The sequence below is a fragment of the Palaemon carinicauda genome, chromosome 5 (genome assembly GCF_036898095.1).
Source record: "Palaemon carinicauda isolate YSFRI2023 chromosome 5, ASM3689809v2, whole genome shotgun sequence".
Lineage (NCBI taxonomy): Eukaryota > Metazoa > Arthropoda > Malacostraca > Decapoda > Palaemonidae > Palaemon > Palaemon carinicauda.
The window spans coordinates 187,463,476-187,483,700 of record NC_090729.1 but is presented as its reverse complement, the minus strand read 5'-3'; the positions used below and the strand labels follow the sequence as shown (position 1 = coordinate 187,483,700).

Here is a 20,225-nt window from a genome sequence, read left to right as displayed (position 1 = left end):
TGTTTTTATAAAACTCAATAAAAAGAATTGGTAAAATAGAATGAATGTTATTAAAACGATCAGCTTGAATCTTTTATGGTTAAAATAATGAAGATTTTGATAAAATATAAAACAAAAATTGATAAAATGGAAGGAACGAGCTTATCAGCTGAAATTTTGAGGGTTAATATTATGGAAGGTTGCTTATCCAATGCATAGTGAACATGGTTTTAACCATATGGACGAAAATAATCTAATTATACCTAATTTTTCCAGGAGGAAGATGAGCATTTTGACAAGCAAGGAGAAAGGAAGGGAACATTCATTTGTCTTAACTGGAGGAGGTAGTGGCTAAAGGAATCTGACGTCCTCTAGCTTGAGATCCTGATAAGTTGAGATGTATATAATACTGCCGAGAACCAACCAGATAGCAATCAAATGAATTTGGAATTCTATTATATTCAAGGCGAGTAAAATGTGAAAAGCTGCTTAAATGTTGACTTATTTACTATGAAATAATTGCTGCAAAGTAAATTTAGGATGAAACTCGCTTTAGGTTCATTTTCATTATTAAGATCAGACCTTTTGATTAGGATCCAATCCATATTGAAATCTGTCACATTGTAGTTGTGTAGGTATTGTAATTTTGTTATTAAACTAAGACCATTTTGTATTTTTGCAATGTGGTAACTTTGCAATCTAACTTTGCAATCTAACTTTGCAATCTCATTTTTGAATACTTAAGAGTGGGACTTAATCACACAGCAGTGTAATTAAAACAAGATTTAATATATTAATTTTGGTCAAAATCTCCGTTTCATATGCCGTTATAATTTCAAAACTAAAAATTGGTATTCAATAATTTTCGTAATACTAAGAGAAAGTGGATTGTTTGTAATACAGAATTTCACAGATATAATTTTGTAATTTTTACAACTCGAAGCAAGAATCTACTAAATAATTACTAGTAAAATAGTGCCATTTTATTGATGTACAGATGGTATATTGGTTTATATGAAAGAAATTTGAGTTAGAGGACTACTACAAACTAAATTTCCGGCAGGTAGACGTATCTATTTTACTTTTTGCAAATGAAGAGGGAGAGATATGAATGACCCAAACTAGATAATAAAGGGGAAACTAACGTATAAGGTAAACTATTATTAGTTGTCGAATATTATAACTAACTTTAGTGACCATGTTTATAATTAACTTTAGTGACCATGTTTATATAAAAAGGCAGAGAAGTAAAGTTAATGGGAGAGCTTATTATTAGTTGTTGAACATTACAACTATTAGAAACTTTGGCAACCATGTTTATATAAAAAGGCAATAAAGTAAACTTAATGGGAGAGTTTATTATTAGTTTTTGAACATTATAGCTATTAGGAGCTTTGGTGACCATGTTTATATAAAAAGGCAGGGAGTAAACTTAATGGGAGAGAGTATTTTTAGTTGTTGAATATCGGAACTTTGGTGACCATGTTTATAAAAAAAAGCCAGGGAAGTAATCTTAATGGGAGAGTATTATTGTTGAATATAACTTTTAGGATATTTGGTGACCATGTTTATATAAAAAGGCAGGGAAGTAAACATAATGGGGAAGAATGTTAATTTTTCAATATTATAATAATCAGGAAATTTGGTGACCATAGGCAGGGAAGTGAAGTTAATGGTAGAGTTTATGTAAAAGTCTTAATAAAACTAGGTTCTAACGTAAGCCAGTTGATAAACGAATCAAATTCACGGCAACTCAATTCCAGGTAAAATGTATAGTTAACCAACTTAAAAGCAGTTATCTAAGAATTAAAAAAAGTTAAATTGAGAAATGGTAAATTACTGAATTCAAAGACGTTATACAAAGTCAGATTTGTTTACGTTAAAAGATTCAATGTTGTTTTGAGAAAATCATATTGGAAACCATTGCAATATATAAAATCATAATCTTTTAAGCAATTTACATACTAAACCTTACTCCTTGCATTACACTTTTTATGATTCTAGGTATAAAATTTATTACTATAAGGGTTTAGAATTATTACCCATTTACTTCAAAACTTTGGTGACTAGTTGAATTAACATAATTTTCTAAATTTCAGACAGTAAGTTAGTAAGGGAAGATAACTTGAACTAAACAAAAGGATAAATCCAAGAGGGGGAATGACTGCGGACCAGCCTAAGAGAGAGGGAGGAAAATATGACTGGACCAGCCCCGGAGAGAGGGAGGAAATATAACTGGACCAGCCCCGGAGAGAGGGAGGAAAATATAACTGGACCAGCCCCTGAGAGAGGGAGGAAAATATAACTGGACCAGCCCCTGAGAGAGGGAGGAAAATATAACTGGACCAGCCCCTGAGAGAGGGCGGGAAACTTGACTCTGGATCAGCCCAAGAGAGGGCGGAAAACAAGACTGTGGACTAGCCCAAGAGAGAGGGAGAAATCAAGACTATGGACCAGCCCAAGAGAGGGAGGAAAATGTGACAACCAGCCCAGGAGAGAGGGAGGAAAATGTGACTGAACTAGCCTAGGAGAGAGGGAGGAAAATGTGACTGAACCAGCTCAAGAGAGGGGGAGGAAAACATGACTGTGGACCAGCCCAAGAGAGAGGGAGGAAAATAACTGCGCACCAGCCAGAGCGAGGAAGGAAATTATGACCCCCAGAGAGAAAATATGACTGGACAAGCCAAAGGAGATAGGAAGGAAAATGACAGCGGACCATCCCTAGAGAGTAGGAATATGACTGAGATGCAGCAAATAGGTGAAGAACGTGACTGGAGAATAGTTCAAGAAGATATGGGTTCTAAGAAGAAACACAGAACACTAGATGTGATAGGGTGTTTCAAGCAGACACTTGTCATGACAAAAAAAAAATTCTGGTGTAAATATACATTATACATAATATAGGGATAAATAAACTTGCTCTATTATTTAAACATTATATTTATTTATAACTGCTTTTTTTACACAATTTTCAATTCTCTCCCTCCTTGATACATAATTTCTTTCTTCTCTGCTCTTACTCAATAACTACTTATTGTTTTTTATTTCTCGTTCTCTTCCAATTTCTTCAGCAATAACTCTCTTTCGGATCAATCTCAGTTTTCTAAAGTTCCATTTCTTCGTTTGCTCTCTTCTTCGTTGCCGACTTCTTCAGCTTCCATCTCCCTCCGTTTCTTCTCTTTCGTTCTTGGTCTCCTCCCAAATCAAAAGTAGCCATAAAGTCTATAGGTATAAAAAGTCACCTCAGGCCACTTGGTGAGCAGGGAGCCGGGCCGGTTAAAAGGATGATGGTCCTATGTATAAAACATTGGGTAGCCACCATTCTACACTTGCGATCGTCATAAATCTTGTCCATACCGTTTCATCTGCAATTATAAAACATTTTTATTAGGACTGGGTTATCTTTAATATTCATCAGCTAATTAATATTAATTTTTTATTTTCAAACTATAGTGAAGGTGCATTCAAATATTCATCATGTACATTATTAAGGTAACAAATCTGATAATCACGGATGCTAGTTAGGATTATAAATTAAATTTCTTTTTCAATTATCAGTAGTTTGAAAATTATCATTAACTTAAGAACAGGGATATTTACTTAAAGAAATCATGACTAAAAATCAAAATTTAGAACTTAATTGGGTAAAAAATAGTAATAAAAGAATCTTTAATTTATATCATTTACTTAATAGTTACCATCAAATGAGGGCAATACTAGCGAAATGAATTACCTGACAACGCATTCCTGTAAAATTTATTTACTTTTACTCAAAAAGCATTTCCTTAATTTTACCTAAAATTATAATTTTCTCTACAAGACAGTTCTCAAGTTAAAGTAAAAGTTAACGCATATTATAAAGATATTGACCAATCAGTCGAACAATTGTTGGCTATATTTTTTTCCAAATAGAAGCTAGATTTGTAAAAAAAAAACTTTAATTAAATTTTTAAGGTAAACATGACGTGTAAGAACCAACCTAGTAGAAAATAAGTCTTTACTTCCAAAACTAATTAGATTACCTTAATTCTGAAATGACACAACTAGATCTTAATACTGAAATGCACAATCTCACATTGGAACATTATCAATACCTAAATAATTATGCTTTATAATTCCTTAATCTTTACTTCTATGCTAAATCTTGACCTTTTAACAAATAAGAACTTGCCTTGGAAAGTTGATTTTCCTTCAAGTCTTCAGTGGGCGTCGCACACAATCCATTCAACCTTCTCTCCCATCTAATTCAGCAATAGTTTCTTCTACCTGTTGAAAAACCAAATTTTTAGCAGTGTGTTATGCTCAGACAACGAATTATCTTTATATAAATAATTTCCCATCTGCACAGCAATAAAACACATTTTGGGCAATTATTCAATTGGTTCTTTCCTCAGTTAAGTTAAAAAATAGCCATAGCTAATGAATATACATAAGCCATTTGAAATAAATTAGTCAGTTGTTTCTTTCCTCAGTGAAAATTTTAAAAATTTACATTACATATGCTAAATTTTGCATTTTAAACAATACGTATTTTAAAAACATTAACATTAAAAAAATTCACATCCACACTAACTTTTAGACATATGTCATCCTGTTGAACAAACATTAGCTTCAACTTCCTACTACCCAATTAGGTAGATCATTCCTTAACTTGGTCACAGCTGGAATAAAACTTCCAGAACACCGTGTAGGATTGAGCCTCATGATGGAGAAGGCCTGACTATTAGAATTAATTGCATGCCTAAGTATTGTGAACAGGATGGAACTGTCTGGGAAGATCTGAAATTAAAGGATGGTCAAAATTATAAAAATCGTATGCAACATGCTTAATAAGGTAATGAAACTACTGTGCTAGAGATTGATATTAGATCAGGAATAAAAAAAAAAAATTAAGTTCCTGTCCAACAAATTAAGAAGAGAATCGGCAGCTGAAGACAAGGAGAAAAATACTCAAAACATGGTGAAATTAAATAAATCAACACTTCAGAATATTTTGGTCACCAAAAGTACTTCTCGACATGTAAATTCATTTTGTTCAATTGGAGACACCATGAGTTTCTCAAAAATAGATTTGCTATCGAGAACCACATCTAAAATTTTTAAAGTAATGCAAAGTATAAAGCATTATCAATGCCGAGATCCGGATGTTGAGGAGCCACTGCTCTTGACCTACTTACAATCATACTTCGAGTTTTGTCAGGCTTCAACTTCATGCCCCATAATTCATAACGTACACTATTCATAACGTACACAAATTTCAGTTAGGATTCAGCAACCTCATTTCTACAAGCAGGAGATGGAATTGACCCTGAGTAGCATCACCTGCATATGCAACAAGCTTTTTTTCTATGCCCTACAAGTCGTGTGTATATAGTATGAAAATTAATGGGCCAAGAACACTACCCTGAAGAACACCAGATGTATCATTCCTATACTCCCTATGGTTCCCATCAACAACCACCAATTTGCAATCTGTTTAAAACCTCGATAACGATGCTAAGAAACTACCCAACCACTCCCAGCTTTTATTTTGCAAAAAAATGGCCTCATGATTAACAGTCAAAGGCAGCACTAAAATCAAAGCCAATCATACAAACTTCCTGACCACAATCTAAGGATTTCTGTATAGCATTGGATTTTGTAAAAAGGGCATCACATGCTCCAAGGACTGCGAAAACCAAATTAAAAACTAGGTTACAAATTATTACCTTCAACAGCAAACCTATTAAGACATTTTGCCAAATACGTTCAAAAACTATAGATAATATTGGAAGTTATGGAAATAGGGTGGTAATCAGCTGGACTTGAGCTACCACAAACATTTATATAATGGTGTAACATTTCAAGTTCTCCAATAAGTGTTAAAAACTCCTTTTCTTACTAACTTTGCCCAAAATAACTTTGGAGCTAAGAAATCTGGGGTAAGAAAAAAAAACGAAAAGGAAAAGTACTATTCAGGTCTACGCCTCCACAACGCATCAAGGTTCATCAAAAGAGCTTCAATTTCATAAGATCGAAAGCTAACTAGTTAGGTTAGCCTCAGGAAGCAGAAAGGCGAAAAATAAAGTTCCTTATTACTGATTACTGTCAAACATCAGCCAAAAGGGTTGCTTTTAGCTTTGGACAATGAGTGAGGTTAAGTAAAGGAGGAACTGTTGCATCAACACCAATGAGTACAGATTTAAGGGTATTCCACCAGTCATGTTCCTGGGTTGTACCAGAAAGGGTTTATGGTTAAATTGTATTTCTTTCAGTTAAAGCATAAAGTGAGAAAAATATTCAAGCTCAGTATAGTTATTCTAAGTCAAATCTGATCTGTTACCCTTCCAAAGATGATAGGCTTCTTGCTTCTACAAATAAACACGTCTGCAATTTTCATTAAACCATGGTATGTCTTAAACTTTCTTTGCATACTAGAAGGGATACGCCTATCAATAATATTAGACTAGATTTTCATTCAAGGGAACAACAGGCTCAACACTAATATACAATTGTGACCAACCCCAAAAGATCACTCAAAATGCCATTCCAGTCTGCATGAGATTCATATAAATCTTACACGAGTATGATACATCAGGGACAGGCTACTCAGTCTTCATTACTAATGAAATAGAAATGATCAGAAGTCCCAACTGGAGAACCAACCTTACTTTTTATAATGCCAGGACAGTGTATACGAGGCCCAGGCAGTTACCAGACCTGTGAGTAGCTTTACTTAGGATTTGCTCGCAACTTGATTCAGAGGAAATATCCAAAGCCGTATCCATCAGTAGGATAAACAGAATTTAACCACTCCCTATGGTGAACATTGAAATCACCAACAAAGACAAGAGGCATTTCTATCATCTCGTATCCTAACCATAATGGCAAGAAGCCATTCGAAGGTAAAATAATCCTGTCGTTATTCCGGTAGATCAGAAAAAGTTATACCTGCCACCAACCTTTATTACCCGAATCTCATGACACATTCATGGCATAACTGATGAGAAGCAGGGTACTCAGTCCTAATATACACCGCCATTCCTTTGTCCTGAAATGGCAGCAAGTTTCAAAATTATTGGCTTCTTAAAACCAGATATAAGGAGCTCAGATGAGCAACTCATAAGAAACCAAGTTCGAGCACAAAAGAATATACTGTCTGGACGCAACTGAATGGTCTAATATTTGCCTAAAACCACGAATATTGCAATACAGTAGACGACACTGACGAAGTTTAAGGACGCACAGGTCCAGGATTTCGCTCAGTCTCCAGACAGCATAAGAATTGATGGTAAAAAAATTTACCTATTCAACTGTCGCTCAAATGCTTCTTTCCATTAACAAAATTGTCATAAATGACAAATTCTGCATTATAAATACTCATTTAAGTGTCATTCAATTGGTTCATTCCTCAGTGGAATAAAATAAAATTGTCATTGAATATGATATATTCTGCAATATAAACTATTCTTAAAATTATCAATTTCTACCAAGAAAAAAAGGTAGAGTATTGCACATTTTTGGGGTTTCTTTGGAATTAGTAAAATGCTATCAAACAGGAGAGATTTTAATGAAATTTAATACTTGGAAATTCTGACAATTTTTAATTACATTTCTTAATCATTAAAGCATATTTGAAAAAGGTAAATAGGCATTGCAGAGAACCGAAGCATAAAGTTAAAACTGTCTCGGAACTTCATAAAGCTTTGAAAACCATAAACCAATTCACATCTAGAATTTCTATTCGGATTTATGATAATCTTGACCCCTCCAAAATATAGTCTGACACTGGAGGTTCCTGTTGGTTCACCGTACAATTTATACAACCAGCAAATAAATTTCACAAACCATGGGTACAACTGTGTCCTGATGGTTCGCCGTACAATTTATACAACCAGCATAGAAGTTCTACAAAACCATAATTACCAAGACACTAACCAAACGCTATTCTACCTTTAACTTGAAACTCACTAAAGCAGGCATCCAGTCCTTTAAATTTATAAAAACTAACATTAAACGGTTAATAGTTTAGCTATTCCTACAACCCCATAAACAGATTTTAAAAGATTGACATTAAACCAGTTTGACCAAGTATTTAGATTTTACTAAAGCTGAAAATTACTTTGACCAAGTATTTAGATTTTACTAAAGCTGAAAATTACTTTGACCAAGTATTTAGATTTTACGAAAGCTAAAAATTACTTTGACCAAGTATTTAGATTGACCAAGTATTTAGATTTTACAAAAGCTAAAAATTACTTTGACCAAGTATTTAGATTTTACAAAAGCTAAAAATTACTTTGACCAAGTATTTAGATATTACAAAAGCTAAAAATTGCTTTGACCAAGTATTTAGATTTTACTAAAGCTAAAATTTACTTTGACCAAGTATTTAGATTTTACTAAAGCTAAAATTTACTTTGACCAAGTATTTAGATTTTACAAAAGCTAAAAAATTACTTAAGCTGCTTTTCTGGTCCTATACAACAGGAGAACACTACCCTGTACAAGAACTTCACTGTCATTTAGCTTCTAAAATTAATTCTTCAATATGAAACTACCAACAAATCCTAAGATGGGACTGAATACTAATCTAAAGGTTAGATCTTTTTTCAAGTAAGGAAACTAGCACTTCATCCTAGAGTTGATTTGGGTCAAATTCTTCCATAGTAACCAATTAGAATAATTTAAAGCATCTTTTACCTGCCTGGGCTAAAAACCTCAAATTCATCTTGGTGCTACCAGTTTTGTTCTCTACTGTACTTTCTACATCTCTAGGAACTCAATGGGCACAAGAGGTATAAGCCCCAAAGAGATATCTTTAACTGATTAAGAAGGATAAACGTAAAAGGTAGCCCTATAATGATTCCAAGAAGCTAGTACATTTATGCAATAACAACAATAGGGGGCGACACGTTCTTTCATATTTCAAGTCATATTTCACATTCATATAAAGTGAAAAGAAAGAAAATTACCAAAGTTTACCATTTTCAAGATTAGTTTTACCAATTGTACTTCATACCACAATTTACCAAATTTGGTACCCTAGTACCAAAAACCTCAACCACGTAGTACTCTTGAAATTAGCAGGCAATTCCGTATGATGTGGTGGCATTTTTCACAGGACAGGAGCGCCAGTCCAGTGGGACAAACAGTATGGCCAGTCCTCTGCTTGTATAGCCGGACGCACCTGTCCAAACATCCAAGATAGACAGACGTTCTATTACTTCGTCTTCTACCTCAACCAATCAATAAGAGACTGACCTTCATTTCTGTTCGGATCTTTTCAAAATACTATGCATCATCGTTCCTAGAAAAAGTAGTTAGAATTAGATTTTCATCCAAATGCTTAAAGCCATATGCATTATGCACTAGATACCTATTCCAAGGATTAAAGCTTAAAAGCTGGCCATTTTAAAAAGCTATGGTATTCCATTTTTACAAGTTTTCATTATATTTCACCAATAGGATATTTCAGGCCATTTTAATAAGATTTCTTTGTGTATGAAATAGTATACGTTGATTATTGTGATACAAAGACTTGTGCTTTTGACTAAATTTCTGCTACTAAAAAAATATGAGTCCAGCATTTATTTACAAACCAAAGTTAACCTGATTTACTATTTTTTTTATTTATTTTTTTTTTATTTTTTATTTTTTTTTTTTTTTGGTTAAAACGATAAGACTGTAAATAACTAAGCTTTCTATTAAGGTTCCGTTAAACAAAACTGATAGAAAAAAAATATTAAATACATTTAAATTCATATGGCACTTACATAAAAGCTGAAGGCACTGACTGTTCAACATTTAACTCTCCTGAAGAAACTTTTGCCTAAAAGTTTCAAGTACCAGTTTCAAACAAAACTGCCGTGGGATACAGTACAGTCAGTGTACCTCCCGTCATGCACTGTACACATTACGGATGTGGCCTTTCAGTATCTAATGTCCCACAAGGTTCCAATTGACCCCCAATCCTGCTTAATTTCTTCCATCTTGCTGTCCAACAGCTTTAACATTAGGACTTCGTGATGATTCCAGAATCCTTTCTGAAAAGAAAAAACATTAGTCAGATAAAAATATTCCAACATTAAGAATACAGTTAAATGGCAGGATAGGATTAGAAATGAAAGATTACACGAGTGCCATATGTGGATGAGATCATGGTGATGGCTAGATGGAGATTGTTAGGGCATGCTCTTCGCACTCCGAGAGATTCGTTCACCCAACTTTCACTGGGCTCCACAGGGGACTAGAAGAATTCGAATACCCAGGGCTACATGGCAGAGGACTATGGAGCGTGAGGTAGGAGATTATGAATGGAGAAATATTTGAAAGCTCAAAGATAAAAATTACTAAATCTAACCGAGGCCCTTTGCGTCAATAAGCGTAGGAGATTATAGATGAATCAATTCGACCCCATGACAATTTCCACATTACAGTAATACTTTATTTGGAAAAATATCATGGACAAAATACCAGAGTTTTTTTTATTAACCAGTGACCTTGGCTATGGGGATGCATATTCAGGGACGAAAAGAAAGATTTTCTACATCTTTATGAGCACAGATCAAATGGCGGAAAATCCAGACCAATGTGGAATATAAACCCCAAGATATACCTTTGTAAACTTTATATATTTTGCAAATGACCAGGATCTATAAGGATCTATAAGGAATCTAGTAGTAGCCAGTTAAAACATTCTGATATAGCAATTAACTATTTGCAAACTTTGTATATTTTGCAAATGACCCGGTGTAGCAGGAAATTCCCCACCCCCCGCCCCATCGACTGAAATTTCCCCCCGGGAAAATTAGGCTAGGATTGATATCCCCGGGAAATGCAGCCCGGGTTGTTATTCCCCCAGGGGGAATTTCAGCCCTAAGATATTTCCCTCGCCCCCCCCCCCCCCTAGGCCTTTTCTCCCTCCCCCCACCCTCCCTTACAGAGAAACTATTTTGATGAATTAAATAATCAACGGTAAGTTTGACAAAATATTAGGAATATATATGTATACAATGTTACGCAACGTTACCAACGTTACGATGCCATTGCTAACATTAGCAATGCTACTATAATAACATGTGTATTTTAAAGCATTTTTCCATATACCCTTTACACTATAAAAAGGTACAAAAGGGTAACAGAACCTAACAAACCCACCTAACCTAAAAGTCCCCAAGTCACAACTCTAGCCGGGGCCAAGCCCCTAGACCCCTTCCCAGGTAACAACCCCTAGCCAGGGGGAAAGCCCCCGGACCCCCTTCCCAAGGGTAACAAACTTGTACTGCCAAGAGGTAATGTTGAACTGCGCACTATAAAAACGTTAAAATTAAAGAAATTAATGACTTATGACCCACTTATGTTTTTCGCCCCGTCCGAAACAATGGTTACCTCCACCAAGCTAAAGGGGAATCTTGGCCCAGAGGGGGGATTATCCTGGGACAGTTCCCGGGGGATATATATCCTGGGCCATATTACCCCCGGGGGAAATTTCGGACGGGGGTTGGGGAGAAACAGGCCATTACACAGATCTATAAGGAATCTAGTAAAGTTTCCAGTTAAAGCCTCATTTTGATATAGCAATTAACTTATTTGTACAAGGTTTTCCATTAAGGTCACGTTTGGATTCAATAGTAATGAAGCTGTCATTCATTCCACACACATGGGTAAAAGTGATAACTAAATTTTAATCAACACTACCATCAAGATCATACTTCTGATATAGTAATTTAACTGCCACCAAGGGCACTTATTTGGATCCCAAACTCTGGAATATTTTTTTTCAAACTGCCATCAACGCTACTTAAGATGGGTATAAAAAAATAAACCAACATTAAGGTTCCATTTATTTGGACACCATAACTGAAGACTAGTTTTCATAAAAGGGAGCCACGTTTAGAATTCACTTCATTTATGTCATTGCATAGTTTAAATCGAGACAGAGAGAGAGAGAGAGAGAGAGAGAGAGAGAGAGAGAGAGAGAGAGAGAGAGAGAGATCCAATGAGGCGCTGCCCAGTCCAAACAAGGCTTTCCCAGCGGAACAATCCCCACCAGGAAGGAATGGTTAACCCTAAACAGAGCAAGAATGAAAGCGGGTTAAACTTTTGATAACTTCCACAAATGAAGGTTAGACACCAAGCCTTAAATGACCATGTGGGGCAACACTACAAACTATAGAACTTCTTACGAGGGTACTCACTGGGCTCTCATTGCTCGGTTTAAGACCTCAGAAACAAACGACAACGCACTCCTGTTGGTTCGACTTTAGTGTGAGATATAATTATGAATCACTCTAGGAAATGCAACTCAAAGATAACCATTTTCAAATGTATGAGAAAACTGCAATGTGTCCCACCTAGAGGAAGGTTCGCCCCTATAATTGAGCTACGTTGGCTGCCGATTAAAGAGAATTTAGTTTAAAATATGTACAATAAATCGCCAAGTTACCACAACTGGTCATCCAAGATACCCAAGAGAATTGCTATACTGCGAAGCTGAGAAATCATGTGACATGAGAATAGATGGTTTCAAAATATTGGAACCTAGATACACTCGGGCACATTCTCTTTTCTCTTCCTCTTGTTTAGTTAAAAGTTTATATAGGAAATATTTAAATGTCATTGTTCATAAAATATATTTTCCCTTGTTTTCTTTCCTCACTAGGCTATTCTCCCTTTTGGGGCCCCTGGGCTTATAGCATTTTGCTTTTCCAACTAGGGTTGTAGCTTAGCAAGTAATAATAATAATACTGTAGGCTCTAAAGCCTTTAAATATGCGGCCCAGAGACTATACAATATGCTCCCTCGAAACATCCGAATGATTGAAGATATTAAAGCTTTCAAGAGGAAACTGAAGACCTTATTCCACGAGTCCTTAGACAGTGGCGATTTAACAGTAATTGAACAATACGTGATGTGAAATGTTGAATACTCTGAACGAACAACATAAGATAACAGTGGAGATACTACAGAGTAGGATTCCCCTGCTGTAAAGGACATGAAAAACAGCTGTCAAAGTAAAAAAGTAGAGGCAACTCAAGAGTCATTTTTAAATGTATGAAAAAAACTCACGATTTTTGAATGAAAATTCCTCGGAACAGGATAATCTTAACTAAATGTATATTTATGAGCAAATAAGTTTTTACTTTGTCATCGGTACAAATTGCTCCAAAAGTTTTACGTTTGGACCGACAGAAAAGCTAAAATTATCAATTATCAAATCTGCTCCATAAAATGCTTATGTATAGCGAAATTTGGCAGGACTGCAATGATGACCTATCAATCAAAAATTAACTCACTCATTTTGCTAAGAGAACATGCCTGCACAAGCTAGCCTCCTGGCTATTACAGTAGTAACGTGTTCTCCATAAGCTTTTTACTATGAAGGCCTCTACTGACGTTCTGGTGAGCATCTTTTCTGATGAAACTGGAACAAACCAAACTTTAACCTTAAACTACCTCTGAACGTTACCTACACAACATTTGTGTTAACGAATAATAGATCCAATTCAAGTAAAATATGCAAAACATATTCGAATACAGGAACTAAACTTAAATTCAAATGATTATGTTCAGTCTTTCTGAAACTAATCACGACCAGTAACACCATCATGAAAACGTGAGCTGATATAATTACATTAAAAAAGCGAACTATTTAAAAAGACTTAAAATCAGCAAGAAAATGACCATTCCCTAACATTTCTCAGCAGTTCGAAGATTTACTATGGCAAACCTATAGTTTTCTTACTTGTTTTACTTGTTTTGGGTTTAAAATCAAACCCTCCACTGAAGTCGAGTGAACTACTACTTGGGCGGGTCCATACCAATCTAACGAAACTTTTTCATTATAACTTATACAATTCTTTGATTGTAGCATCTTCCAAATCATATGATCTTATGAAAAGTATCGTTTTTAGTTTCTTCATAAATTCAATTGCTCCCTTTAGGTCCTTCATTTCAGCTGGCAGTTTGTTACAATGTCTAGGCGCACAGTAGCTAAAAGCCCTTTCATCAAATTTACTATTTTTTCTTGGTTCAGAAAGCCTATGTTTGTCACTCATGTGTCATGTTAACATTTGTTTCTAGTTTTCGCCTGTTCAGGCATTCTTTTAGATATTTTGGTTCAGTATCTTAAACGTTAGTAAGAGTAGCTTAAATTAAATTCTCGCCTTCTGTGAGTTTATTTATTTATGAAACGGAAAATTTCTTTAGCATCCAAATTGATGTTAAACAATTTGCCATTTAAAACAAAGGTATTGACATTGAATAGTTTTATGTTCAATAAAAACATTGATGTCCAGTAAGAATATTCGTGAAGTCCCGTATGAATAAAGCCTGGAGTCCTCTACGAATATTGCCTAAATTCCACTAAGAGTATTGCCTGAAGTCCCGTATGAATAATGCCTGGAGTCCACTACGAATATTGCCTGAATTCCACAGAGTATTGCCTTTCCACTAAGAATAATGTCTGAAGTAGAAAGAGGTTTGAAGCCCAGTATGAAAAAGGTTTAAAGTCCAGTATGAAAAAGGTTTAAAGTCCAGTATAGATGGTATCTGATTACCATTAGGAGTAAGGTTTGAAGTCCAATAGCAAAGTTTGAAGTCCAATAGGAAAGTTTAAAGTCCAATAGGAAAGTTTAAAGTCCAATAGGAAAGTTTAAAGTCCAATAGGAAAGTTTAAAGTCTGGTAAGAATAATATTAGTCTGAAGTCCAGTAAGAATAAAGTCTGAAGTACGTTAAGAATAAAGTCTGAAGTTCAGTAAGAATAAAGTCTGAAATCTGGTAGGATTAAAGTGACGTCTAGTATGTCTTCTGACGTCCGGTAAGAATGAAGTAAAGTCTCCTAAGAATAATGTCCGAAGTCGTAGAAAAGGGTTTGAAGTCCAGTATGAGAAAGGTTTATAGTCTACTATGGACAATCTCCAATAACTGTTAAGAGTGCAGTTTGAAGTCCAATATGAATAAAATTTAAAGTCCAGTAAGATTAAAATTTAAAGTCCAGTAAGATTACAATTTAAAGTCCAGTAAGATTAAAATTTAAAGTCCAGTAAGAATAATATTAGTCAGACGTCCGGTAGGATAATGTCTGACATCCGGTAAGAATGAAGTTCAATTGGAATAATGCCTGAAGTCCTGTAAGAATAACGTCTGAAGTCCGGTACGAATGAAGTAAAAGTCTAGAAGGAATAATGCCTGAAGCCCTGTGAGAATAATGTCTGAAGTCTGGTAGGAATGAAGTAAAAGTCTAGTAGGAATAATGTCTGAAGTCCGATAATAATGAAATAGTCTAGTAGGAATAATGCCTGAAGTCCGGTAAGAATAATGTTTCAAGTCCAGTACGAATGAAGTAAGTCTAGTAGTAGGAATAATGCATGAAGTCCGATAATGAAATAAAGTCTAGTAGGGATAATGCCTGAAGTCCAGTAATAATGAAGTAAAGTCTAGTAGGAATAATGATAAGTCCGGTAATAATGAAAAAGTCTAGTAGGAATAATGCTTGAACTCGGTAAGAATAATATCTGAAGTCCAGTACGAATGAAGTAAAAGTCTAGTAGGAATAATGCCTGAAGTCCGGTGATAATGAAGTAAAGTCTAGTAGGAATAATGCCTGAAGTCCAGTAATAATGAAGTAAAAGTCTAGTAGGAATAATGCCTGAACTCCGGTAAGAATAATGTCAGAAGTCCGGTACAAATTAAGTAAAAGTCTAGTAGGAATAATGCCTGAAGTCCAGTACAAATGAAGTAAAAGTCTAATAGGAATAATGCCTGAAGTCCGGTAATAATGAAGTAAAACTAGTAGGAATAATGCCTGAAGTCCAGTAATAATGAAGTAAAAATCTAGTAGGAATAATGCCTGAAGTCCAGTAATAATGAAGTAAAAACCTAGTAGGAATAATACCCGAAGTCCAGTAATAATGAAGTAAAAATCTAGTAGGAATAATGCCTGAAGTCCGGTAATAATGAAATAAAGTCTAGTAGGAATAATGCCTGAAGTCCAGTAATAATGAAGTAAAAGTCTAGTAGGAATAATGCCTGAAGTCCAGTAATAATGAAGTAAAAGTCTAGTAGGAATAATGCCTGAAGTCCAGTAATAATGAAGTAAAGTCTAGTAGGAATAATGACTGAAGTCAAGGAAAAAAATGTCTGAAGTACGGCAAGAAAATGTCTGAAGTACGGCCAAAATAATGTCTGAAATACGGCCAAAATAATGTCTGAAATACGGCCAAAATAATGTCTGAAATACGGCCAAAATAATGTCAGAAATACGGCCAAAATAATGTCAGAAATACGGCCAAAATAATGTCAGAAATACGGCTAAAAATAATGTCTGAAATACGCTAAAAATAATGTCAGAAATACGCTAAAAATAATGTCAGAAATACGCTAAAAATAATGTCAGAAGTACGGCAAAAATAATGTCAGAAATACGGCAAAAATAATGTCAGAAATACGCTAAAAATAATATCAGAAATACGCTAAAAATAATGTCAGAAATACGCTAAAAATAATGTCAGAAATACGCTAAAAATAATGTCAGAAATACGCTAAAAATAATGTCAGAAATACGCTAAAAATAATGTCAGAAATACGCTAAAAATAATGTCTGAAATACGCTAAAAATAATGTTTGAAATACGCTAAAAATAATGTTTGAAATACGCTAAAAATAATGTCTGAAATACGCTAAAAATAATGTCAGAAATACGCTAAAAATAATGTCAGAAATACGCTAAAAATAATGTCAGAAATACGCTAAAAATAATGTCAGAAATACGCTAAAAATAATTTCTGAAATACGGTAAAAATGATGTCTGAAATACAGTAAAAATGATGTCTGAAATACGGTAAAAATTATGTCCGAGGGCCAATAAGAATATTGACAATGTATTTTTAGTCAACTAAGAAACGCAATATCAAATTTAAATATTGACGCCGACAAAGGCTAAAACAGACGAACAGTCTTAAACACTAAAACTACGATAACACTGGATACCAACAGTAACATTAAAACACCAACGTTAAATCACTAGAGTTGACGTTAAAACCTTGTCGATCGAAAAATTGCCGATTTAATGGACATATAACATGCTAACATATACAAACACTAAAGTAGAACGAAGTTGAAAACTAGCACAAACTAAAACCCTCTTTAAAATTGACGTCTACTGTTAACTTACAATCTTACGAAAACGCGAACACTATCAAAAAGCAATAATAAACTAATCCTAATGTGAAACTTCGTCATATTTAAATAAACTTTAAATGCAAATATATAAAAAAAGTTACACTGATAACCTACACCCACCATTATAAAGAAACTACTGATTAGCCTACATTAGTTTGTAGAAAAGTTATCTATCAGAAATTTTCAAACATGTCAAGCCGGACAATACAGCAAAAAACAAAAACTTCGAGCTGTTAACATTCCTAAAATGGTGTTAAAGAGCTTTGCTAAAAACCAATTACTTTTGCTTATAATAAACTGGTATCGTCTAACACTAAAAGGGTTGAGCAAGGCAATATCGTTAAAATTATAACACGTGTTACGACGATTATAAAATGTCAAATTGATCACTCAAATACTAGACTACATACGAATTATCTTAAAATTGCCTTCACCAAGAACTACTTTCAATGCATTAACTGGAATTGTGTCTCAAGCAGAGATTTACTTCCGTTTAAAGGTCGTTTTCCAGGTCTATTTACCCACGGGAACGAACTAAAGGACCTACAAGATCGGTTAGTTGTATGAATTCTTCAGTATCTAAGAATCACATGGTATTCCACGTTAATTGTTAACCCACGTTAAGTGTTAAGAGTTAAAAGTTTAATTTTCCTAAATTAGACTAAAATGCTTCGCTAGAATCTTCAGCGTAGAAACTCGCGCAAAATAACATCAGGCAAATCTTGGCCTACTTCCTTTAAGAAATAATCTTACAAAGTAGAACTTCAAAATAACCTTTGCAATAACGCTTTTTTTAAATTTCTTGAATTAACCCACACAAAAACCTTGTCCAAGTTTTGTGGTAATTTCTAACCATTCCTAAAACATTTAATGTCCGAGAATTTGACATTAGTGTTAACCAACCACACAATTATTACAAGTTTCTTGAATAGTCACAAATCCCTAAATTAAGAGTTCGTGGTACTTCATATCCATTCTCGGAAAATTACATGGCAGATAATTTGAGTATTAAATGTAAAATAGTCCTAGTTACACTGTCATATCACCAATAAATTAAATGGCGAAAATAAGGATCGCCATCAAAACCCTACACTTACCTGAACTTCAAGAAGTTCCCGAAGCACCATTAATGCGGGTATTAAACTTCTTCCGTTATTAACCACGACCAAAGACACACTAAACCCGACACAAGCATTTGATCAGCTAAGGTTACTTCTCCATTACCATTTACAGCCATGGATCCTCGGCAGCTTTGAACCAATCACAGGCGTCCATTACATTTTTCTCAAAAGTGGAAGGAGAAGACAGCTCCTGATTGGCTGAGACAAACAAGGAATCTCAAAGCATACCTTTTCCATTCCAACAAACATTACGTCACTTGAAGAAATAGTGACATCTGTTGGGGGACAGAATAACTATACAAAATTAAAAAAAAAAAAAGTATGAATTATGAATTGATTGATTGATTAGTTGATTGGTTCTTATCTGGAATAATCAAGGTAATACTTAATGATTGGTTGTTATCTGGAATAATCAAGATAATACTTAATAACATGATGCTCTTTTTATATTTGTAATGAATATTTGAAAAATATTTTTTCTTGAATTAGTTAAAATTATGATCCACACATGGTAAAAATTACATCATAGAGAGAGAGAGAGAGAGAGAGAGAGAGAGAGAGAGAGAGAGAAAGAGAGAGAGACCTAAATACACCTACATGATCTATATATTAGCAAATTTTAAAAAAGGCAACAAAATAAAAACATTCTCTTTTAACCTACAGTTTAAAGTGCTTTGATAATTGGACATAGAAACAATGTGAATGATGGCATATCACTCGTAACAGGTGTGTTTCAAGGAAAAACAGAATCTTCTTCTATAAAAGTTTTTTTTTTTTTTTTTTTTTTTTTTTTTTTTTTTTTTTTTTTTTTTTTGTATGGGATAAGCACAGTTGCCTTCTTTTTGAAGGACTTTGCTTTGGTTTTGGGGGTAGACCGTGGTCCCGATCGGCTGCCCTGCATGATATCGCTTAAACCCCCGGTAGCTTATGTTCATGTGTTGTATCAGTTACTAGAGTCCTTCCTCTAACACGTTAAAAGATATCTGGCTGGGAAGGACTTAAGATAGGACGAAGCCATAGAATGAAGGGGCTATGTAAGAGAGAACCAAGAAAAAAGAAATGAACAGAAGAAAAATGATTGAAGGGGGACATCATGGAAGTATGGAAGAGAGAACTTTGAGAGAAGGAACTATAGAATTATGACCCAAAATGAAATATGGAATGAAGAACTGTACAGTAGGGAACCATAAAATATGAAACTATGGAAGAAAGAACTATAGAATATGGAACCATGGATTTAGGTATTATGGAAGAAAGAGTTGTGGAATGAAACACAGATGGAGGAAGTATGGAAGACACTACAATGAAAGGAGGGAATGGTAGGAGGGAGTATGGAAGAAGTATGGAAGACAGTACCTGTGTAAGGAGGAATCATAGGAGGGAGTATGGAGGAAGTATGGAAGACACTATAATGAAAGGAGGGAGTACGGAGGATGTATGGAAGACACTATAATGAAAGGAGGGAGTATGGAGGAAGTATGGAAGACACTATAATGAAAGGAGGGAGTATGGAGGAAGTATGGAAGACACTATAATGAAAGGAGGGAGTACGGAGGAAGTATGGAAGACACTATAATGAAAGGAGGGAGTATGGAGGAAGTATGGAAGACACTATAATGAAAGGAGGGAGTATGGAGGAAGTATGGAAGACAGTACCTGTGTAAAGAAGGAATCATAGGAGGGAGTATGGCTGTGTAAGGAGGGAATCATAGGAGGGAGTATGGAGGAAATATGGAAGATATTACTGTGTAAGGAGGGAATAATAGGAGGGAGTATGGATGAAGTATGGATGACTACTGTGAAAGAAGGGAATCATATAGTGAGAGGGTAAGGAGGATGTATTGAAGACATTACTTTGAAAGGAGATAATTATAGGGGGGAGCATGGAGGAAGTATGGAAGACAGTATACTGTGGAAGGAGGAAATCATAGGACAGAATATGGAGGAAGTATGGAAGAATA

General features: G+C 34.7%; 2 long non-coding RNA genes across 5 annotated transcripts in view; one reads left to right on the top strand and one right to left on the bottom strand.

Moving 5' to 3' along the window:
* Positions 1–2,743, top strand: part of LOC137640719 (uncharacterized) — a 31,293-nt gene extending 28,550 nt beyond the window's left edge. Inside the window, exons 7-8 of one of the 4 annotated variants that reach the window (XR_011044461.1) lie at positions 256–445; positions 2,079–2,743. This is a non-coding gene — a long non-coding RNA (uncharacterized lncRNA). Of the gene's footprint in view, positions 1–255; positions 1,863–2,078 lie in introns of those variants that run through there. The other 3 variants (XR_011044463.1, XR_011044460.1, XR_011044462.1) reach the window with 3 other exon arrangements.
* A 4,769-nt stretch (positions 2,744–7,512) lies between these two features.
* Positions 7,513–18,369, bottom strand: LOC137640718 (uncharacterized). The gene is made up of 3 exons (XR_011044459.1): positions 18,241–18,369; positions 9,735–10,004; positions 7,513–9,268 (listed from the first exon to the last, which is right to left on the bottom strand). It is a non-coding gene; the product is annotated as an uncharacterized lncRNA (long non-coding RNA).
* Positions 18,370–20,225: the final 1,856 nt, after the last annotated feature.